We start from the raw sequence: 22,663 nt of genomic DNA on the forward strand, positions 1-22,663 counted from the left end.
TTTGGTGCCCCCTGCTGGATCTTCCCAGTCAAAGGCAAAAATGGGTTGAGATACTAGAGCAATGTGGATACAGACGAATGCGTCTTTCAGATCCAGGCAAGTATAGATCTTAGCATTCAGTGGAAAAAGGCTGACCAAGGTGTAGGGGTTAGGAAGAGAGGGGTGTAGAGTCACGGCTGCCTGTTTGACCAGTCTGAGGTCTTGTACAGGCCTATAGTCCTGTCCCCCTTCTTTTTTAACTGGCAGGATGGATGTGTTCCAGGGTGACTGGCATTCAATCAGGATGCCCACCTGCTGTAGCCTATTTATATGTGGCAAGATGCCGACTCGGGCCTCCAGTGGAGTGGATAATGATGCTTTCTGACTGGTATGGCACCAGGTTTGAGTTCTATTATCACCAGAGCCTGATGTTTGGCGAGCCCGGGGCGGGGTTATCTTCCACCCAAACCTCGGAATTGTCAGATCAGTTCTCTCCCTCCGTTGTCTAGTTCAGTTCAGTCACTAAGTCGTGTCCGACTCTTTGTGACCCCATGGACTGCAGCATGCCAGGCCTCCCTGTCCATCACCAACTCCCCGAGTTTACTCAAACTTGGCTGTCTAGCCCGTCTGGATTTCCTTTCAGAGGGTCACGTAGCCTCCACTCTTGAGGGGTTACTGAGAGGGAGAGCAAATAGGTGGCTGAACCCACCTAGAGAGTGGGTTTTTCTTGGGGGGAAAAGGTCACTTGTGCCCCCAATTTAGACAACAAGTCTCTCCCCAACAGAGCTACTGGGCATTCAGGAATATACAGGAATTCATGAGTCACTTGATTCCCCCCCTCATCTGGCATTTCCTGGGTAGACAGAATGGTCTGAGCAACTTTTCTTTGGTTATTCCTTCTATGGCAGTGGCCTTTACTGAGAGGGGTGCCACCAGTTCGGTCTCCACTGACATTTCTGCTCCAGTGTCCACCATAAAGTCAATAATTTGGTCCCCCACTTTTAATTTTACCATGGGCTCTTGGGGACCTTGCATCTTTGAGTCCTAACACCCCTATTCAGTTTCTAGTTTGGCCAGCCCTGTAATAGCCGATGCTAGTTCCTTTTCCCCATTACCCTGAGGGCATTCATTTTCCCAGTGGCCAAATCCCCGGCATCAAGAACATTGCTTTGGTTGCAGGGTGGCCCTGGGCTTTCTTGTAGGAGGCTTACTGGGAGACCAGCCCTGACTCAGAGGGGATGGGAGTTTGGGGGAAGGCCCAGACAGGGGCCTTCCCAAAGCCGCAGCCAGTACCGCAATCCTCTGGTCTGCTCTCTTACTATTTTCTCTCCGCTTTTTCTCAGCTTCCCTTTTTGCCTCCATGTCTCTGTTTCTGAACACCTTATCAGCAATCTGAATTATTTGTGAGCTGGCCATGGCTAATACACCATCTGCCTTTTGGAGCTTGTGTCTAATATCGGAATAGACTTGAGATACAAAGGCTGTATTTATCACAATCTGAAACCCAGTGGCCTCTGGATCTATTGGTGTATAAAGTCTATAGGTCTCACATAGTCTTTCAGAAAATTCAGTATGGAACTCAGTTTCTTTTTGGATCACCTCAGTAGGTTTTGCCACATTCATAGGCTTATGGGCCCCCCTCTTGAGACCTTGTAAAATAGCCACCTGATATCTTTCTAGGTGGCCCCTTCCTTCTTCTGTGTTATAGTCCCAATTGGGCCTTTCATCAGGAGTGGCTAATTCGGCCCACCTCTGCGGGTTTGCGATACCCTCTAGGGCCATCTCTCGTAGCCACTTTCTAGCCTCAGTACGGATCCTGTGTCTTTCTTCAGTGCTGAAGAGGGAGACTAGCAGTTGAAGTATGTCGTCCCACATAGGACAATGGATTCAAAAAATAGTCTCCGTCAGCCTGATCATGCCTTGTGGCTCTTCCGCGTAGGGTGGAATATGTCTTTGCCAGTTTAATATACCTGTAGAAGAAAATGGCTGGTAATAATAGGCTACAGGGGGCTGGTGGTAGTGACCATTTGCTCCCTGAACCAGAGGTTGTGGTAAATCTCTGAGGGACATTTGTAGCGGGGCCCTTTCCCCCAGCTCCTTAGTGGAGCACAGCCTCTGTCTGATTCCAGTCTCCTTCCCTCTTCCGGTCAGTACTCACCAGGAGAGGAGGGTATAGCTTAGAAGGTTCGGCTGAGGCTGAATCCTGGGAGCACTGGCTTCTACCACCGGGGTTGGAGCCTGCCGAGATGGTGGCTCTACGAACTCCAGGGGAGCTGACGGGGGAGCAGCAGCTGCTGGGACCCCAGCAGGCTCTGGATCAGGTATTAAGGTGGCCTCCGGTCCCAGTGGAGCATTAGGTGGCAGGCTCATTATCCAGTATGGGGAAGGGGGCAGATGGTCTCCATCTGAATCCTGCAGAATTTCTTTTTTGTCATCAATCAATTTTTGTGCCATTAATATTTTTCCTTTCCCTTTTTGAAGGGAAATAGAATCTCGCCCAAGGGGGAGGATCATGAGTCAACCACAACCATGAATCAATATACAGATATTGATCCGGGTGTCCTGGCTCTCCTGTGACCACTGCATAGACTGCTTTTACTACATTTAAGTCCATGGTGCCCTCTGATGGCCATCCAACTCCCAAAGAGGGCCAATCAACTTCACAGAGTACGTGGAGCCAGTTAGACATCATCTTCACCCCATAATCTCCTCCAAATCCCTTTTTAAAATTCCTAAATCATGCACTCCAATACAGCTGCCTTAGATTCACTTTCTCCCATTTTGCTTACCTTCTTGGATCTTCTTTCTTCCCTTTTTGTTCTGTTTACGAAGTTCTTGGCATCCTAAGTACTTCTAATATTTCCACTCAATGAAACATTTAAATTGCCATTCCGCCTCTTTCCTAATTGGGGTGAGAAGAGCCTTACCTGCCAAATCCCAGAGGGAGAAAGGAGATCCACGTGTCTTCACCTGCCAGTCGGCATGGCTAAACCAGAACACCACGTGGTCCTAGAGTGTTTCTCCTCTGATGTTAAGAATCCGTTCTTAGTGGGCTTGATCGGGTGTGGATGAAAACATAGATGGATTAAATATCCCACGTCCCAGGCTACCCCTGGAAAGGCCAATTTGCATATTCATTTGCATATCCCCCTCCCTCTCACCTGACAGTCCTGAGAGGATTAAGAATTTCACAGCAAATGGGACACCTCCTAGGGGAGGGTAGAATATGAGCGCACAAAGACCAAGTTTCTTCCCCCAAAAGCCCTCTTGCAATTGCTTGGTAGCAATTTACCCCAACACAGGCGTGGACACCACCTCCTTTGTAACATTCACCCAAGTTCTGTCCTTCAAAAGCCCTCTCACAATCACCTGGTAACAATTTATCACCAGACCACGTGGACATCACCTCCTTTATAACATTCAAGGTCAGTGTGTGTCTCCCATTCCCTCCCAGGGGGTTGATCAGGGCCCCTCTTCCACCGTTCTGGGTGGGAACCTCCTCACCTGAGTGTTCAGTTCCCTTTACTGCTGTCCACTATTCACTTAACATGAGGGGTCCGGGTGCCAGGAAGTGGGATTTTTCCAGAAGGGCAAGGCACCTTCCCCCTTCTAGAAGATCCCAGTTGCGAGGCCTCAGAGTAGCCCCAAACAGGACTTGTCTCCTCAAAGTGAGGAGCTTCCCAGCCCATGCAACAAATGTTGTAGCCAAACACCTCAGGAAGCAAACTCACTCAGAAGGACAACGGATAGTGAAATGCAGTTTATTACACCGGCGGGTCCAAAGCAGAGTTTCCTCTTGGCTAGGGATCCTGACCAAATTTTGTGACAACCTTTTATACCTGAAGTATACGTGCCCAAGCCCACATCCCCAAATTTCTCAAGTCTGCTCTCGAAAATGTTAGAAAGAGATACAATCAGGTTACAGTCGTGACACACTCCAAAGGTCATCTAGTCATGCAGTGTAGCCCACATCAATGGGCATTTCAAAGATTACAGAAGGTGATTGATTACATAGTGGATTATTACATTCTTCTTGGTTCCAGGGAGTCTAGGTAGGAGGTCAGCCTGGTCTGGTGTTTGTCCATTCAGGAGGCTTGCTCGGCCATGGGTATGTTGTCTCTATGGTTACCAGATATATAGTCCAAAGTTCACTGAGAATGCAAGATGGAGTTTCCTTCCTTTTAAAATGGAGTCAGTTTAGTCAAAGGACCAGGTTAACCTGGTTCTTTTCTCCTTCATCACAACTGCACTTAATAATGAATTCTCCTAATGCTAATATAAAGGGAACTTGTGGGGGGTAAAAAAAAAAAAAAAAAAAATCTCATGTCAATTATGATTTATCTCAAACAATACAGACAGGAGAAAAATGAAGTGGCAACACCAAAGCTGAACAGCTGCATGAAATTACTACATAAATTGTCAAAAAGTATTCATAAAAAGTTCTATTCAATGAAAGACAGGTAAACAAAAGACAAAAGATACAGTAAAAAACTAGAACATATCTGTAACATATATAGTTAATAGAATATTAATATAAGGAGTATATTAAAAAATTTCTTAAAAATCTAAACCAGAAGTCAAAACCTTTAGTAGAACAACAGGCAAAAGATCATGAACTTATATTTCACAGAAAATACACACTGGCCAAAAAAATGTGATAAAGGAGTTCAACCTCAACAGTAATGTGGTAAATGCAAATGAAAACCAAAGCGAGAAACCAGTTAGCACTCATTCAACTGGCAAAAATTATGATAGTCTCAAACTATCACGTGTGGGAGAGCATGAGATCTGTGAAATCTCACATCCATTACTGGTGAAGTTAAGTTGGTAAAGTCACTTTAGAAAACATTGGGCAACATCTTGCAAAGCTGTTTTCGATCTTCCAGTCACTCCACTCATAGGAAGAGTTACAGCTAAAACTCCCACACACCTGCATGATTACACACATACAAGATTACATGATTACACACATACAATATTACACGTGCATGATTACATACATATAAGAATCTTCATGGCAGCAAAGTGGGCGACCACCAAAAAAATAGGAAACAAGTATCTTTTCATTGAAAAATGTAGTATGGTCAGAATCTTTGGATATAATTATGGAAACAGGTGATCCACAAAAATCAATAAGTACATTGTGATATACTGATATAACAATATTTTGAGAAGGAAAAAAATCTACAGCTCACACATCATGATTCTTAATAATGTTAAATTTTTTAAAAGCATGTATCAGAAAACTACATTAATGTCTTGGTCGATATGGGCTGCTGCAACAAAATACCAAAGCCTGGGCTGCTTACAAACAGCAACATTTGTTTCTCACAATTCTGAAGGCTGGGGAGTCCAGGATTGAGGTGCTAGCATGATCCCGTGCCTGGTGAGGGCATTCTTTCTGATTCATAGTCAGTGCCTTCCTGCTGTGTCCCCACATGGTAGAAGGGAACCTACCAGATAAGACACTGAACCCTCACGACTTTTTCTCCTCCCAAAGGCCTCACTTCCTAACACCATCATCTTTGGAAGTGAGGATTTCAACAAATGAATTTGAGAGCTACACGTTCCAGCAGCAGCATGAACTATGATAAACACTTATCAGAAGTTAAAAAACAGAAAACCATTTAATATATTGTTTAAGTATGCTTACAAACAGGTATAATAATTAACTAAGGAATGAATTGACAGCCAGATGAAAAAGACAAATTGTTTGAAAAATGCAAAATAACAAATCCAACAGAAGAAAAAAAAATCTGAAAGGCACCACAATCTACAAAAGAAATTCAATTTATAATACAAAACACTCCCACATATAAAGTAATGAAATTATTAAGGTAAGTTCAAGACAGTGATTAACAAGAAGAGAGAAGATGGAAAAGGGGAGAAACATACAGACTGAGGTAGGATACTGGTTAGTTATACTCCTTCCTGTTCTTGCACTGGCTAATGGTAATCTTTTAGAGGAAATAAATGACTGGAAAAAGTTTAAATATAAACATGATGGTACAACGACAAGTGATGAATGTGACATAAAACAAGGTTTATGTGAGATGTGAGATGCCGAACAGTATTGTGGTTAATGTCAAGCATCTGGGGGTTGTGGTTACTGTCAAGCACCTGGGGAGAATCAACCTGGGCTCAAATCCCAGCAACACCCCTTGCTAGTCTTCTGCCCTTCAGCAAGTCATTCAACTTCCACAAGCTTCTGCTCCTTCAATGACAAATCAGAGTATAAGCAGAGTCTCAAAAATCACCATGAGAGTGCACTGAAACAGTGCATACACACTGTTTAGTATGATACAAGCACCAAAAAGCAATGAATACCTAACTATCCCACCTACACTACAGCATGAACATGGACACAACATACATGCACTGAAGAATGAAGTAGAGGTGCATCATTAAGGGAAATTAATCACAGTTGAAAGAAGAAAGAGCCATGAGATGCCCAGCAAAGCAAATACTGAGGAGGCAATCAGAGTAAGAGGCCTCTGATCAGAATTGGAGAAGAGGGACCACTGGGACTAAGGGACAAAGAAAGTGAAACATGTTTCTGCTGCATCAGAAACCAGTACAGCGTGGTGGTGTAGGCTGTGACTTTAGTTCAGATCCTGCCTGTACCAGGCACAGTCATCCTGACAATTATTAATTGCCTCTAAATCACCACTTCCTAATCTGAAACACTGGGAGATGCACAGTTCTTAATTCGCTAGCTGCCATGAGGGTTAACAAGACAACATCTGTAAAATACCCTGGTGGTCCAGTGGTTAAGAATCCCCCTGCCAATGCAGGGGGCAAAGGTTCGATTCCTGGTCCAGGAAGATCCCACATGTACAACTAAGCCCACATGCTGCAACTACTGAAGCCTGTGCGCCTAGAGCCCATGCTCCACAGTAAGAGAAACCACTGCAATAAGATGGCACACTGAACTAGAGAAAGCCCATGTGCAGCAACGAAGACCCAGCACAGCCAAAAAGAAATAGAAAAATATTTTTTAATAAAATAGTCAGCATAGTGCCTGGCACAGGATGAATGTTTAGCAAATTGAAGGCCATTACTGTTATTACTGTTTAGTCACTAAGTCATATCTGACTCTTTGCGAAGACCCCATGGACTGTAGCCCACCAGGCTCCTCTGTCCATGGGATTTCCCAGGCAACAATACTGGAGTGGGTTGCCATTTCCTTCTCCAGGGGATCTTCCCAACCCAGGAGTCAAATCCAGGTCTCCTGCTTGGCAGGCAGATTCTTTATCAGTGAGCCACCTGGGAAGCCCATTATTGCTGTGACATTTGGCAATTAGGATAAAAGCTACAACCACATCAAGAATGGTTTCAATGCTATGGTTCTGAGCCACCTCACCCTTGGGCATCAGAAAGGAACAGGGAAGATACCAAGTGCTCATGAGAACATGGAGCAATGAGTACTCTCATTCATGGCTGGTGGGAGCATGAAAGGGTGCAGCCACTCTGTAAAACTGTCTGACAGTTTCTGTTCAAGCTATACACACACACACACACACACACACACACACACACACACACACACACCCTAAGACCCAGTCATGCCTATCTTGTGTATACTTCCAACAGAAATGAGTATCCCAAAGTAACATGAAGAGACTGTCCATAAATCAGATATATGAAAAAACTAAAATGGCAATCATGGCAGAATGGACATACTTACAATGAGATACTGCTGAGTACTGAGAAAGAACAGAGGTGAGCTATATACAACCACAAGAAGGGCTCTCACAGTATAATGAAGATCAGAAGACAGACATAACAGAATAAACTGTGAGGTTCCATTTGTATCAGTTCAAGAACAGTCAAAGTTAATCTGTGATGACAGAGTCTAAGTACTGGTTACCTTTCTAGAAGGAAGCATGAGACGCCTCCTAAGTTGCAGAATTTGTGATTTATTCTCTGGTGCAGGAAGTAGCCACTGCAGGGGGCAAGACCTCTTCCACAAAGTTGGGAAAGGAAGCTATAGGTACAAGACAGAGATAATCTATAAGGTTGAAAAGCAAGAAAAAAGGGCATGAAGTAGGCTGTATGCCAAGATATCAGTGGCTCAGGGAGTGAATGTTTGGATCAGTGGTTGTATACATGGGACCAAGCTGACCAAAGACACAGTGGATGTGGGCTAACCAGTCAGAAATGTCTTGGCATCATCTTGGCAAAACATAATGAGAGCTAAGATCAGGAGGTTTGTGGTTGGAGTCCATGGAGGTGGTGGAGGTGATGGATTCACCCAAAGTGAAAAACATAAACAAGATGATGGTGGCTGAATGCTGGATTAGGTGGAATGTTTGTGTTGGGAGGTACAGTGCTAAATAGCCTTGAAGGAGAAAGTCCATGGGAAAATGGCGAAGGGCCAGAAGTACCCAGGCATTATGTACTGATAGCTGAAAAACATTTCCTGCCTTTGGCTATGCTCAGCGCCAAGATTTAACAATTAAACATTAAAGACATTGCTTGAGAAAATGGGTCATGGATAAATACATGGGTCGTTAAGAATGCGCTGTTCCTTGAAGTATCTTTTACTGATTATATCCTAGCCTTGTACGTGTTCTGCTGGCTGTATGCTCTAAGCTCTTTGTTCCTTGCTCCTATAAAAAGGCTTGACTGCAGAAATAAACTTGTCAGTCCTTGCGGAGACTGTCCAAGTGTTGTTCTTTCAGGTTCGCCGTTTCCAAGTCCCAGAGACATATCTCCAACAGTTTGTACAAGGTCATTTCCCACCTTCTCAACTGTCTGAATGACAGGACCATCCACTGACACTGTGGAAAGTGGAGTGGGCAAGATCATGATTTCCTTCCAAGGTATGAAGGATCTGATGGAACAGGTGGAATGCAACTGAACGTTAAATATTTGGGAGAGATGCCATTGAGCTATGGAAGGGACTAGACACATACATGAACTGGCTGAAGACGGCCAAGGAAGCAGGAGAGGGGCAAGACCATGACTCTGCAGTGGTGACAGTCAACACACTTGGTGACTCCACCGGTTCTCAGCAGCCCAGATGTGGGCCTGACAAAACCAAAGGCTTCCTTGCGACTCCACAGTAAAGGAGGGCCAGGAAGACAAGGCAGCTAGGGACTGCTTCCATCTGACAAATGAGAGTATGGATGAACAGATAGAAAAGGGTAGGATGCAGAGTACAGACAGAGACAGTAACATAAACTTTTTTTTCTGAGTTCAGGAGGATCTGGGAGATACTATGCATCATGACTGACACTATTAAATGAAAGATCCTAACAACTGACTTTTTCTGAGCTTGTAACTGTAACTCAGGCAAGGTGCTAAGAAGTTTCATGCATCAAATGATTACATCTTCACACAGCCTAGTTAGTTAGAAATCATCATCACTTTTATTTTTCAGGAGTAGGCCAAGACTGGTTTGAGGTAAACGAAACCCAGAAACCTGTCTTGGACATACAGCTCTCAGTTCCCAGCTGTATTGAAAGAGGCACACAAAGACTCACAGTCACAGAGATGAGACCTGTGGTTGCTGGAGGAAGCGGGGTGTAGAATGGGAGTTTGGGATTAGCAGATGTGAACAATATTTTATATTATATATATATATATATATAACTGGATCACTTTGTTGTACACCAGAAACTAACAGAACATTGTAAATCAACTATACTTCAATAAAATTAAAAAAAAAAATTTTTTTTAAGGGATGGCCAACTGCTGAGTTCTTGTTACCAGAATATGAGGGGAAATTAATGTGGGTGTTACTTCCATCCTTCTCTCATTTTCCCTCTGCCAGTGGAATGATGCCAAGGTAACTATAAAGCCAGACAGGTGACACCTGGGTCTTTGAAAACTGTGTGATATGAACTCCCATGCTGACACATGAACCCTGCCCTGAGAAAAATCCTTTTTACGTGTTGAGCCACTTAGCTTTTGGAGATTATATGTCACAGCAGTGAGCATTAACAGCAAAACAAGGCCTCTCCAAATTATGCCACTTCTCTATTGCCACTGGGCTGGTGACCACAAAGGTAGACTTTAATACTAAGCAGTTGGAGTCCACAGCCTCACCCTTACATAAAACATCTCCTTTACCCTGTGGCGGAAAAGAATGTGTTGAGGTGGGAGGACAGAGAGACCTCAAGATGGAGAGCTCAGGACTTCCCTAGTGGTCCAGTGGCTAAGACACCATGCTCCCAATGCAGGGACCTAGATTCCATCCCTGATTGGGGAACTAGATCCCAAAAGCCTCCACTAAAGCCTCAGCTTGCTGCAACATAAAGATCTAAAAACTACAAGTCATGTGTGCTACAACTAAAACCCAGTACAAATAAGTAATAAACATTGAAGAAAAAAAAAAAAAGGGAGAGAGCAAGCTCTACACCGACCCAGGCACTTAAGAAGGCCACAACAAGAAGTCTCCCACAAAATTTCAGAGGCAGTGGTCCCCTCAGTCAAGGCAGCCATGACCTCCACTGCCTAACACTTGGCCACCCAGCTGGCCAGGCACTTGGGGGGACGCGTCTCTTCACCACCCACAGCTTCTGCCTGTGCTTCAGTGGGTGGGTCAGAACTGGTTTGGGAATCGGACAGCCTGTCCAGAACTTTGAGTGGAGACAGGGCCTCAGAATGGGCTACTCTTGTCCAAACTGATCTGTGACCTGGGAAGCAGAGCCAAGAACATCAGCATTAGGCCCTAAAGGCTGAGACCCTAGACAACAAGCACTCTATGGAGAGGAATAGGAACAGATGATAACGATCATAATACTTATCAGTAGTTAAGCATAATACTAATCAACTGGTCCTCACCGCCTGCCTGACCACACTGAATGTTCATGTGCTAAATTCTAGCAATTACTCAATCCTTTCCAACCATGGAGCTAGACTCCCACTTGGAACACAGTCTACTGAAATGACAGCTGCCTCTTCTATAACCTGGCAAACATCAACTTATTTCTCTGACTCTTGACTTTTCAATCAAAACAATAATAGCTCCCACTTCACCAGGTGGTTTTCGAATTAAAAAGAAAATGTTCAAGAAGCAAATACCAGAATGCCTGGCACATATAGGTGCTTGTCATGTCTTCCTACTTCAGAGCTGTGTGACCTTTGGCAGGCCTCAAGTTCCTCTTCTATATAGTAGGGATGCTGCTGCTGCTGCTGCTGCTAAGTCTGACTCTGTGCGACCCCAGAGACAGCAGCCCACCAGGCTCCCCCATCCCTGGGATTCTCCAGGCAAGAACGCTGGAGTGGGTTGCCATTTCCTTCTCCAAGTAGGGATGCTACTAGAAGCTAATTCTGGGGAGGTGGGGTGACTCCACCTTAGCACAGATCAAGTGCTATATGGAGGCCAGCTGTTACAACTGTTTTCATTGTTATTTTCCCTCTTTGCTCCCAGAACACCCTGCAGAAAAAAATCAACCACGCCCCATCTCTGCTTTGGAAACTACCAGACTCTGTGCACAAAGATTTCAAAAGACAGGCAGATGGGGATAGGGGTACTTTATCTAGAACTAGTAAGGGCAGGGAAAGACCCTTCTAAGAGGCGACACTGATGGAGAGCTATGAAGGAAGTGAAGAAACAGCTCTGCAGAGATCTGGGAGCAGTTTCCTAAACTGAGGAAACTGCAGAAGCTGGGAGGTGGGAAAGAGCTTGGAATGTTCAAGACAGCTTAGCAAGACAGCAGTGAGCAAGGGAACAGAAAGGGAGAACAGAAGGTGGTGGGGAGGGGAGATGGATACAGCAGGACCCCACAGGCCATGATGGAAGATTTGGATTTAAGTGTGATGGGAGTCCCTTATTTCAAGTGTGATGGGTCCATTCACTCATTAACCACTTGTGGAGCACCAGTTACAGGCCCTGTACTGTTCTAGGCCTGAGAATAAAGCAGAGAGCAGGAGTGATGCTCCAGGGCTGGGGACAGGTCCCCAAGAAGGAATGCAGAAAACCATCTCAAATCACAGTTGAGAATTCTGCAGAGAGAAAAAAGAGAGAGGTATCCAAGACTAGATGACTTTAAATGGAGTGAGTGGGGAAAGACCTCCCCAAGGAGGGGACTCTGGGGGGAGCCTGAAATGACGTGAGAAAGGCTATCACATGGAGGACAAATGAACAAGTAAAAGAAGTCCTGACAGTGATTAGGGCTATGACAAAGTAAACATGGTGCCAAGCTAGAGAGTAACCCAGGGCCTGTTGCGTGTTCATGTGGGAAAAGACACAACACTCCTGCACACCACCATTACTGAATATGTAATGGATTTGCCCTTCAAATGTGAGTGTCTTAAACAGGTCAACTGATTCAATACTGTCGCCGGCAAGTTAACCCCACTTGCAAGAACCAAATAGCAATTGCAAAGATGCATTCAGGGGCCTCCTTGGCTCACCACCTGATGTGCCATCTTCTGCACCCTGGCAGAGGAGCAGCAATTCCAAACACGTTATTCCCACCCACCTTTTCTGCAGGCTTATCCCTACTCTTCCGCGGCGCAGAGGCTAGAGCTCAGAAAGGCCCACATGTCAGATTCTTCTTGGGGTAAGTCCCGAAGATCTGCCCAGAAACGCACCTCCGTAACAACACAATACAGAACGATGCTCCCTCGGCAGTGCTGGGGGACAGGAACAAACCATGCAAGTAGCCTCCCCATCTACCGACACCGAGAGGGAGCCACTGTAAACACTCCCATTTTGTACCCAAGGAAGTGGAGGCCAAGCTCAGCGATGGTACTCAGGCAAGGGCACAGCCCTGGGATGGGCGATACCTGGAATCCACACTAAGGTTTCCGCACTCAGCAGCCCACATTCTGGCGAGCGGGCAGCGGGAAGGTCCACGTGTATCGAGCGTACTGGAGATTCTGAGAAGCCACATTTCCTCCTTGCATGCCGCAAACCGGGTATTGCCAGAAATGAGACCCTCTCCACGTAAGCTCCATCCTGGATTTCATATTGTAGGCTGCGAGTGACCCCATGCCAGGGCCCCCAGATCCAACGGCAGAGGGGACAAAGTGAAGACCCTCCCCCCCGCATACCACCATCTCCCACATGGGGCGCCAGACAATGAAGGTAGTGACCCGAGTAGGTAAGGACACCGGGCACCCGCTACGTACCAGCACTGGGTCCATGAGGGCCAGCGCCGTGCCCTCCTCGAATTCCCTGTGCGAAGCGGGGCCAAGAGAGTCAGCGACCGAGACCGGTTCCGTGGGCTCTCTCGAACCCCTCCCTCCCAAGGTCTCCCAAAGCGCAGAGGTGGCTCCTGTCTCTTCAAGGTGCTTCTCTGGAAAGTTCTGAAAAGTCACCTGGTCAGGAAAGTCGGGAAGCGCAAGACAACCACGTTTGAAAAAGACACGCCGGGGACGCCACAAGTCCGGGAAAACATCGCAGGAAATGCCCGATTTATGATCCCTATTGGCCCAATTCTCACCGCTTCCTCCTAGCACAGACTTCTGGGCAATCTAGTTTCTTTTCTGCACGCTGCTACCTATCCAAGCTCTCTGGAGACCCCTGGGAACCCCGGCTTGGGGGCTGAGAAAAGGTGGCCAGAGGCTTTTAGGAAGGGGCGGGGCCTCGCATCTTCTTAAAGGGGACGCAACCAGATTTATCCACCACCTCTCACAGATGACTTTAAACATTTCAGGCGGATTCTTTACCTGCTGAGCCACAAGGGAAGCCCAAAAATACTGCAGTGGGTAACCTATCCCTTCTCCAACAGATCTTCCCGACTGCAGTGCAGGAGATGCGGGTTCAGTCTCTGGGTCAGTAAGATCCCCTGGAGGAGGTCATGGCAACCCACTCCATTATTCTTGCCTGGAGACTCCCCATGGACAGAAGAGCCTGACGGGATGGCCAAGAGTCGGACACGATTGAGCGACCAAGCACAGCACCGCACATGCCACAACGAAGACCGAAGATCCCGCATGCCCAACTAAGCCCCAGCACAGCCAAATAAATAAAGCTAAATATGACACAAAAGAAAATATCGATCTGAAAGCCTGTTCTGCCAGTTTTTCCCAGAGTGTGCCTCATCCCTGATCTCTGCCCTGAACTCTGTTCAAGATGTGATGAAAGTCAGCAACTACATGGCTGTGACCTATTCTTTGAGAGGCCGATAGCTAGTGACAATTTTTATTTGGCAGTTTTGTAAATTTCAGAATGCTTTGTTAGGGATAAGAAAGAAAAGACTCCAGCAGAGATAGAAAGATGGAGGGGAGGGGAGGACTTTCAGAGGCCCTGAAGCTGGTGAACATGGGTGGCACTCTGCTTCTTGTTGCCTCTGGTTGCCTGTCCTGTTGGTATAAACAGTAATGTGTCCCACCCAGCTAGCAACATTGTTTTACCCAGGTGCTATTTTGTTATCCACATCCTTTGCTGCTGCTCAGTCCAATGCTTTGTGACCCCATGGACTGCAGCATGCCAGCCTTGCCTGTCCTTCACCATCTCCCAGAGCTTGCTCAAACTCATGTCCATTGAGTTAGTGATGCCATCCAGCCACCTCATCCTCTGTTGTCCCCTTCTCCTCCTGCCTTCTATCCAGGTCCTAAAACATATTAAATTTCTTTTAGGAATCTGGAAAGTGAAACCACTTGCAAAATGCCATTTCCTGCCAGGAAAGAAGCTATCACAACCCCTGCAAGTATGCCAAAGGGGTCTCTGAAAACTGAGACAAATATTTGTGACTCCAGTATCTCAATTCCTTATTAAGAAGTGATTATCACTTTACCTGTAATTTCAGAAACAGTAATATCTGCACAGAGAAAATTGCCAAAACACACGTGTAAATTATTTAAATTCCTGAAAGTCATTAATGATAATTAAGTATTTATTTAAAGATAGAGGCAGAAATACCCCCTGTGAAAGCACACTGTGACAAGTGAAAAAAAGTTAACATTTTAAGAAACTTTGAACATAAGAAACAGAAGCGTGAGGATTAATATTATGAGAAGTAGCATGTGCTGTGCTTCAAATTTTACCACACCTGAGGATTTCTCTTCAAATGATCTGCCTTTTTTTATTCTTAACACATTGAGGCAAAACCCACTAGAAGAAAGTGGTAAAGAGGAAATTTGGAAAGATTTTCTAGAACAGTGAAAATGAAGGGAGGGGACTGTTATGTTTAGTCACTGCTCTAAAAGACCCTTACTCCTTGGAAGGAAAGTTATGACCAACCTAGATAGCATATTCAAAAGCAGAGACATTACTTTGCCAACAAAGGTTCGTCTAGTCAAGGCTATGGTTTTTCCTGTGGTCATGTATGGATGTGAGAGTTGGACTGTGAAGAAGGCTGAGCACCGAAGAATTGATGCTTTTGAACTGTGGTGTTGGAGAAGACTCTTGAGAGTCCCTTGGACTGCAAAGAGATCCAACCAGTCCATTCTGAAGGAGATCAGCCCTGGGTGTTCTTTGGAAGGAATGATGCTAAAGCTGAAACTCCAGTACTTTGGCCACCTCATGCGAAGAGTTGACTCATTGGAAAAGACTCTGATGCTGGGAGGGATTGGGGGCAAGAGGAGAAGGGGACGACAGAGGATGAGATGCCTGGATGGCATCACTGACTCGATGGACGTGAGTCTCAGTGAACTCCGGGAGTTGATGATGGACAGGGAGGCCTGGCATGCTGCGATTCATGGGGTCGCAAAGAGTCGGACACAACTGAGCAACTGAACTGAACTGAACAAATGTTCAGTGAGTAAATAATGTAATTTTTGGTAATTTCATCCATATATGGGAGACAAAGGAAACAAGAGACACAAAGAAACCTACCCTCATGATATTTACATTCTATTTGATAACAACAGGCAGGAAAAATGAAAAAAATTATGAAATTAAATATTATGTAAAATATGGTAGACAAAATGGGGAAAAAGAGAATAAGTGAAGGTGTCAAAAAGGTAGTAGAACAAACGCTGAGTCAAGGAGTGAAGGGAAATAATTTTTCAAGTAGAAAATATGAATTAATGATCTGCTTTTAAAAAGAGCTTATGTAGGTGTACATGAAGTAGGAAGCACCAGGATTCTAGCTGCCTGCCCGTGTAGTCAACAGTTTCAGCAGAATCTGTCTGATGTAACTATTTTGGAACTCTTGTAGTCTACTGAATGCTTGCAAATTCCACAAGAAAACTTGAGCAGTAAACTGTGGTTAATGTAAGTCAATTTCAGCCCTCACACAGTAGCTGCTACCAATCTACCACCTCCAGGCCTGTGACAGGCAGCTATACATGTGTTCCTGGAACAAGCTGAAGAGTGTTACCATTGTTACTGCACCTCTCTTCATTGTTGATACCCTCCCACTCTTGCGGATGTGACTTCTGGGAGGATGTAAAGGGCTAGAATCATTTTCTCCTCCTTCAGTTCAGTAGCTCAGTTGTGTCTGACTCTTTGTGAGCCAATGGACTGCAGCACACCAGGCCTCCCTGTCCATCACCAAGTCCCAGACTTGCTCAAACTCATGTCCATCGAGTCAGTGATTCCATCCAGTCATCTCATCCTCTGTCGTCCCCTTCTCCTCCCACCTTCAATCTTTCCCAGCATCAGGGTCTTTTCCAGTGAGTCAGTTCTTCACATCAGGTGGCCAAAGTATTGGAGTTTCAGCTTCAACATCAGTCCTTCCAATGAATATTCAGGACTGATTTTCTTTAGGATGGACTGGTTGGACCTCCTTGCAGTCCAAGGGACTCTCAAGAGTCTTCTCCAACACCACAGTACAAAAGCATCAGTTCTTCGGCACTCAGCTTTCTTTATAGTCCAACTCTCACATTCATACATGATTACTGGAAAAACCATAGCCTTGACTAGATGGACCTTTGTTGGCAAAGTAATGTCTCTGCTTTCTAACATGCTGTCTAGGTTGGTCATAACTTTCCTTCCAAGGAGTAAGCATCTTTTAATTTCATGGCTGCAGTCACTACGTACAGTGATTTTGGAGCCCCAAAAATAAAGTCAGCCACTGTTTCCACTGTTTCCTCATCTATTTGCCATAAAGTGACGGGACCAGATGCCATGATATTGTTTTCTGAATGTTGAGCTTTAACCAACTTTTTCACTCTCCTCTTTCACTTTCATCAAGAGGCTCTTTAGTTCTTCTTCACTTTCTGCCATAAGAGTGGTGTCATCTGCATGTCTGAGATTATCGATACTTCTCCCAGCAATCTTGATTCCAGCATGTGCTTCATCCAGCCCAGCATTTCTCATGATGTGCTCTGCATATAAGTTAAATAAGCAGGGTGACAATATACAGCCTTGATGTACTCGTTTCCCTCTTTGAAGCCAGTCTGTTGTTCCATGTCCAGTTCTAACTGTCGCTTCCTGACATGCATATAGATTTCTCAAGAGGCAGGTCAGGGGGTCTGGTATTCCCATCTCTTTCAGAATTTTCCACAGTTTATTGTGATCCACACAGTCAAAGGCTTCGGCATAGTCAATAAAGCAGAAATAGATGTTTTTCTGAAACTCTCTTACTTTTTCGATGATCTGACAGATGTTGGCAATTTGATATCTGGTTCCTCCGCCTTTTCTAAAACCAGTTTGAACATCTGGAAGTTCATGGTTCAAGTACTGTTGAAGCCTGGCTTGGAGAATTTTGAGCTTTACTTTACTAGCATGTGAGATGAGTGCAATTGTGTGGTAGGTTGAGCATCCTCTATAATTACCTTTCTTTGGGATTGGAAAGAAAACTGACCTTTTCCAGCCCTGTGGCCACTGCTGAGTTTTCCAAATTTGCTGGCATATTGAGTGCAGCAATTTCATAGCATCATCTTTTAGGATTTGAAATAGCTCAACTGGAATTCCACAACCTCCACTAGCTTTGTTCGTAGGGATGCTTCTTGAGGCCCATTTGACTTCATATTCCAGGATGTGTGGCCCTAGGTGAGTGATCACACCATCGTGATTATCTGGGTCATGAAGATCTTTTTTGTATAGTTTCTGTGTATTCTTGCCAACTCTTCTTAATATCTTCTGCTTCTGTTAGGTCCATACCATTTCTGTCCTTTATTGAGCCCATCTTTGTATGAAATGTTCCCTTGGTATCTCTAATTTTCTAGAAGAGATCTCTAGTCTTTCCCATTCTATTGTTTTCCTCTATTTCTTTGCACTGATCACTGAAAAAGGCTTTCTTATCTCTCCTTGCTATTCTTTGGAACTATGCATTCAAATGGGTATATCTTTCCTTTGCTTTTCACTTCTCTTCTTTTCACAGCTATTTGTAAGCCTTCCTCCGACAGCCGTTTTGCTTTTTTGCATTTCTTTTTCTTGGGGATGGTCTTGATCCCTGCCTCCTGTAGAATGTCATGAATCTCCATCCATAGTTCATCTGGCATTCTGTCTACCAGATCTAGTCCCTTAAGTCTATTTCTCATTTCCACTGTATAATCATAAAGGAGTTGATTTATGTCATACCTGAATAGTCTAGTGGTTTTCCTACTTTTTTCAATTTAAGTCTGAATTTGACAATAAGGAGTTCGTGATCTGAGCCACAGTCAGCTCCCGGTCTCATTCTCCTTATGTTTCTTACTTTCTCATTTTGGGAGCTAGAAATCAAGGATTAGGACAGTGAAAACCAGCTTTCATGTTTGGGAAAAATTAGTAAGTGATTGTATGTGATGGGGGAAAAGTACAGGTCCAGTAAAGACCTGAGAAGACTGAAAGTTTAAAACCTCAGGTGATCCTATCCACAGAGATAGCCTAAAGAATCAAAATAAAATAAACAAAAACAACAAGCTCTGACAAAAGGGGAGAGTATGATTCCAGCATTACCAGATTATGAGATTTTAAATGTCCAGGGTTCAACAACAACAACAAAACTATGAGGGGAAAAAAAGAGTCAAAGAGAACTGTCAGTTACCACTAAGAACACTAACACACATTGTGGGATTCCCTGAAAAAGAGAGAGAGAAAGGGGTGCAGAGAATATCTGAAGAAACAGTGGCTGAAGTATTCCCTTATTTGATGAAAGACATAAATATAAATATCCCAGGAGTTCAACAAACTTCAAGTAAGATAAAGGAAGGAGACCCATTACAAGATACAGTATATAAGAAAACTTGTGAAAGTCAAAGACAAAAGAGGGAATTTTAACTTATCACATGCGAGGGATCAACAATAGTATCATCAGCCTATTTCTCTTTAGAAATTTTGAGCGCCAGAAGACAGTGAACCAATACACTGAAGTACCAAAACAAAACAAACTAACAATACTCCCACACCATCAACCAAGAATCCTCTATTCAGCAAAATGTTCCTTCAAAAGTGAGCAAGGAAATAAGATCTTCCTACATAAGTCAAAACTGTGGGAGCCTGTTACTAGACCTGTCCTGTGAGAAATGTTCAAGGCAATCCCACATGTGAAATAAAGGGAAATTAGACAGTAACTTGAAGCCACTTGAAAAAATAAAGATCACAATAAAGGTAAATACATGGGAAATTATAAAGTCTAGTATTACTATAATAGCAATGTCTAACTCCACTTTTTGTTTTCTACATCACTTTTTAAATTTTTTGACTAAAACTAGTACTATTATAACTTTGGTTTATAACACTGCCTTTTGTATTCTACATATCTTAAGATACTAGTGTACTTTAAAGAGTTATTAGTTTATATTTTTAGTCACACAATGTATAAAGATGTAATCTTGTGATACCAAATACCAGATGTGGGATGAAGTTTTAAAGGAGAAGAGTCTTGTATGTTATTGGTTAAGCTGGATAAATTCAAATTAGAATTTAATGACTTTAATATGTTAAATGTAATCCCATAGTACCCACAACAAAACAGCTAGAAAATATATATAACAAAAATGAGTCCAGGCAAGAATACTAGAGTGGGTTGCTATGCCTTCCTCCAGGACATCTTCCCAACCCAAAGATCAAACCCAGGTCTCCTGTATTGTGGGCAGATTCTTTGCCATTTGAGCCACCAGGGAATCCCAAGAATGTAGATGATTCACTATAAAAAAAAAAATTGACAAAATACAAAGGAATACAGTAATGCAGGAAATTAGGGATAATTACATCTTTGTTTTCTTTAAGTTATGTGGAAAACAAACAGCAAAATGACAGAAGGTAGAAGATGAAACCCTAGAAGAAATTACTGAAGTAGATCTAGGTAATCTACTTGATAGAGAGTTCAAAGTAATGGTGGTAAACATGTTTAAAGAACTGGGGGGAAGGTTGGATGAACAGAGTGAGAAGTTAGGAGGCTTTAACAAAGTTAGGGGCTTCCCTTGTAACTCAGTTGGTAAAGAGTCTGCCTGCAATACAGGAGACCTGGGTTCAATCCCTGGGTCAGGAAGATCCCCTTGAGAAGGAAATGGCAACTCACTCCAGTATTCTTGCCTGGGGAATCCCATGAACAGAGAAACCTGGGAGGCTACAGCCCTTGGGGTCACAAGAATTAGACACAACTTAGTGACTAAATCACCAACAAAGTTAAATATAAAGAAGAACCAAGCAGAGATGAAAAATACAACTAATATTAAAAATACACTAGAAGGAATCGGAAATTCCCTGGTGTCCAAGGGCTAAGACTCTGTGGTCCCAGTGAAGGGGGTCCAAGTTCAATCCCTGGTCAGGGGACTAGATTCTACATGCCACAACTAAGACCTAGAATGACCAAATAAATATTTTTAAAAATACACCAGAAGGAGTAAACAGTAGACTAAATATATAGAGAAATAGATCAATGAGCTGGAAAACAGAAAAGTGTAAATCAGTGATGCTGAACAGAAAATGAAACGAGAATAAAAAGAAATGAGGACAGTTTAAGAGACCTCTTGAACAACATCAAGCATACTAACATTCTCATTAGAGGAGTCCCAGAAGGAAAAGAAAGAGAGAAAGTGGCAGAGCACATATGTAAAGATATCATAGCCAAAAACTTCCCTACCATGGGAAAAGAAACAGACATCCAGGTCCAGGTAGCACAGAGGGTCCAAACAGGATCAACCCAAAGAAATCAACTGTAACTAAAAAAAAAAAAAAATTGCAAAAAAACACAAATGAACACTAAAAAGTATGCTACTAAATACCAATAGGTCACTGAAGAATCAAAGAAGAAATTAAAATAATACCGGAAAGAAGGAAAATGAAAACACAATAATCCAAAATCTTTGAGACACAACAAATGGAGTTCCAAGAGGGAAGTTTATAATGATACAAACTTATATCAGGAAATAAGAGGATCTCAAATAAACAGCCTAAACTTACATCTGGTGGAATTAGAAAAAGAAAAACAAACAAAACACAGAGTTAAAGAAGGAAAGAAATCATACATCTCAGAGCAGAAATAAATGAAATAGAGACTTTTAAAAACCCACAATAGAACAGATCATTGTAACTAAGAGTTGATCCTTTGAAAAGGTAGCAAAAAATGGTAAACTGTTAGCCAGTCTCATAAAAAAAATAACAGAGGGCACAAATAAATAAAACCAGAAGTGAACATGAGAAATTACAAATGATACCACAGAAATACAAAGGGTCATAAGAGTTTACTACAGGTATATACATGTCTATATTTAGATACTAAAATTTAAATTATATGCCAATAAAGTGGGCAACCCAGAAGAAATGGACAAATTCTTACAAATCTACAATTTCCCAAGATTGAATCAGAAAGAAACCAATTACCAGTAATGAGACTGAATCAGTAATAAAACAGCTCTCAACAAACAGAAGTTTAGATCACAGTTGAATTCTACCAAACATTTAGAAGATAGTTAACACCTATCCTTCTTAAACTATTCCAAAAAAATTCAGAGGGAGGAACACCCCCAAATTCATTCTGTTACACCAGCATCATCCTGATACCAAAACTAGATGAAGATATCACCAAAAAAAAGAGAAAATTACAGGCAAGTATCACTGATGAACACACAAGCAAAATCCTCAACAAAATATTAGCAACTGGAATCCAATAATATATTAAAGGATCAAACCATGATCACCGGGATTTATCCTAGGGATGCAAGGATGATTCAATATCCACAGATCAATCAATATGATACAACACATTAGCAAACTGAAGAATAAAAGCCACACAATCATTTCAATAGATGCAGAAAAAATTTTTGACAAAATTCAACATAAATTTCTGATAAAAGCTCTCAACAAAGTGGATATAGAGTAAACATGCTGCTGCTGCTGCTAAGTCGCTTCAGTCATGTCCGACTCTGTGCAACCCCATAGAAGCCAGCCCACCAGGCTCCCCCGTCCCTGGGATTCTCCAGGTAAGAACACTGGAGTACACACACCTCTACATAATATAGGCCACATATGAAAAATCCACAGCTAACATCATATTCAATGGTGAAAATCTGAAAGTACGTTCTCTAAAACCTGAAACAAGACAAGGATACTCACTCTCACTACTTTTATTCAACACAGTATTGGAAGTTCTAGCCATAACAATCAGACAAGAAAAATAGATAAAAGGCCTCCAAATTGAAAACAAAGAAGTAAAATTGTAACTGTAGACACAATACTATACATAGAAAATCCTAAATAGTCCACCAAAATACTACTAGGACTTCTCAATTAATTTGGTAAGCTTGTAGGATACAAAATTAATATATATATAAATGTTGTGCTTGTATATACTAATAATGAACTATCAAAAAGAGAAATTTAAAAAACAATGCCATTCACAATCGCATGAAAAAGAATAAACTACCTGGGAATAAATATAGCTAAGGAGGTAAAATACATGTACTCAGAAAA

The 22,663-nt window shown here is 43.1% G+C and overlaps 1 long non-coding RNA gene across 1 annotated transcript; it reads right to left on the reverse strand.

Annotated features, from left to right (window-relative positions):
• Nucleotides 1-3,724: 3,724 nt before the first annotated feature.
• On the reverse strand, nt 3,725-20,712 carry LOC133230466 (uncharacterized). The gene is made up of 2 exons (XR_009730873.1): nt 13,066-20,712; nt 3,725-4,909 (listed from the first exon to the last, which is right to left on the reverse strand). It is a non-coding gene; the product is annotated as an uncharacterized LOC133230466 (long non-coding RNA).
• Nucleotides 20,713-22,663: the final 1,951 nt, after the last annotated feature.

This window comes from Bos javanicus, chromosome 18 (assembly GCF_032452875.1).
Source record: "Bos javanicus breed banteng chromosome 18, ARS-OSU_banteng_1.0, whole genome shotgun sequence".
Classification (NCBI taxonomy): domain Eukaryota; kingdom Metazoa; phylum Chordata; class Mammalia; order Artiodactyla; family Bovidae; genus Bos; species Bos javanicus.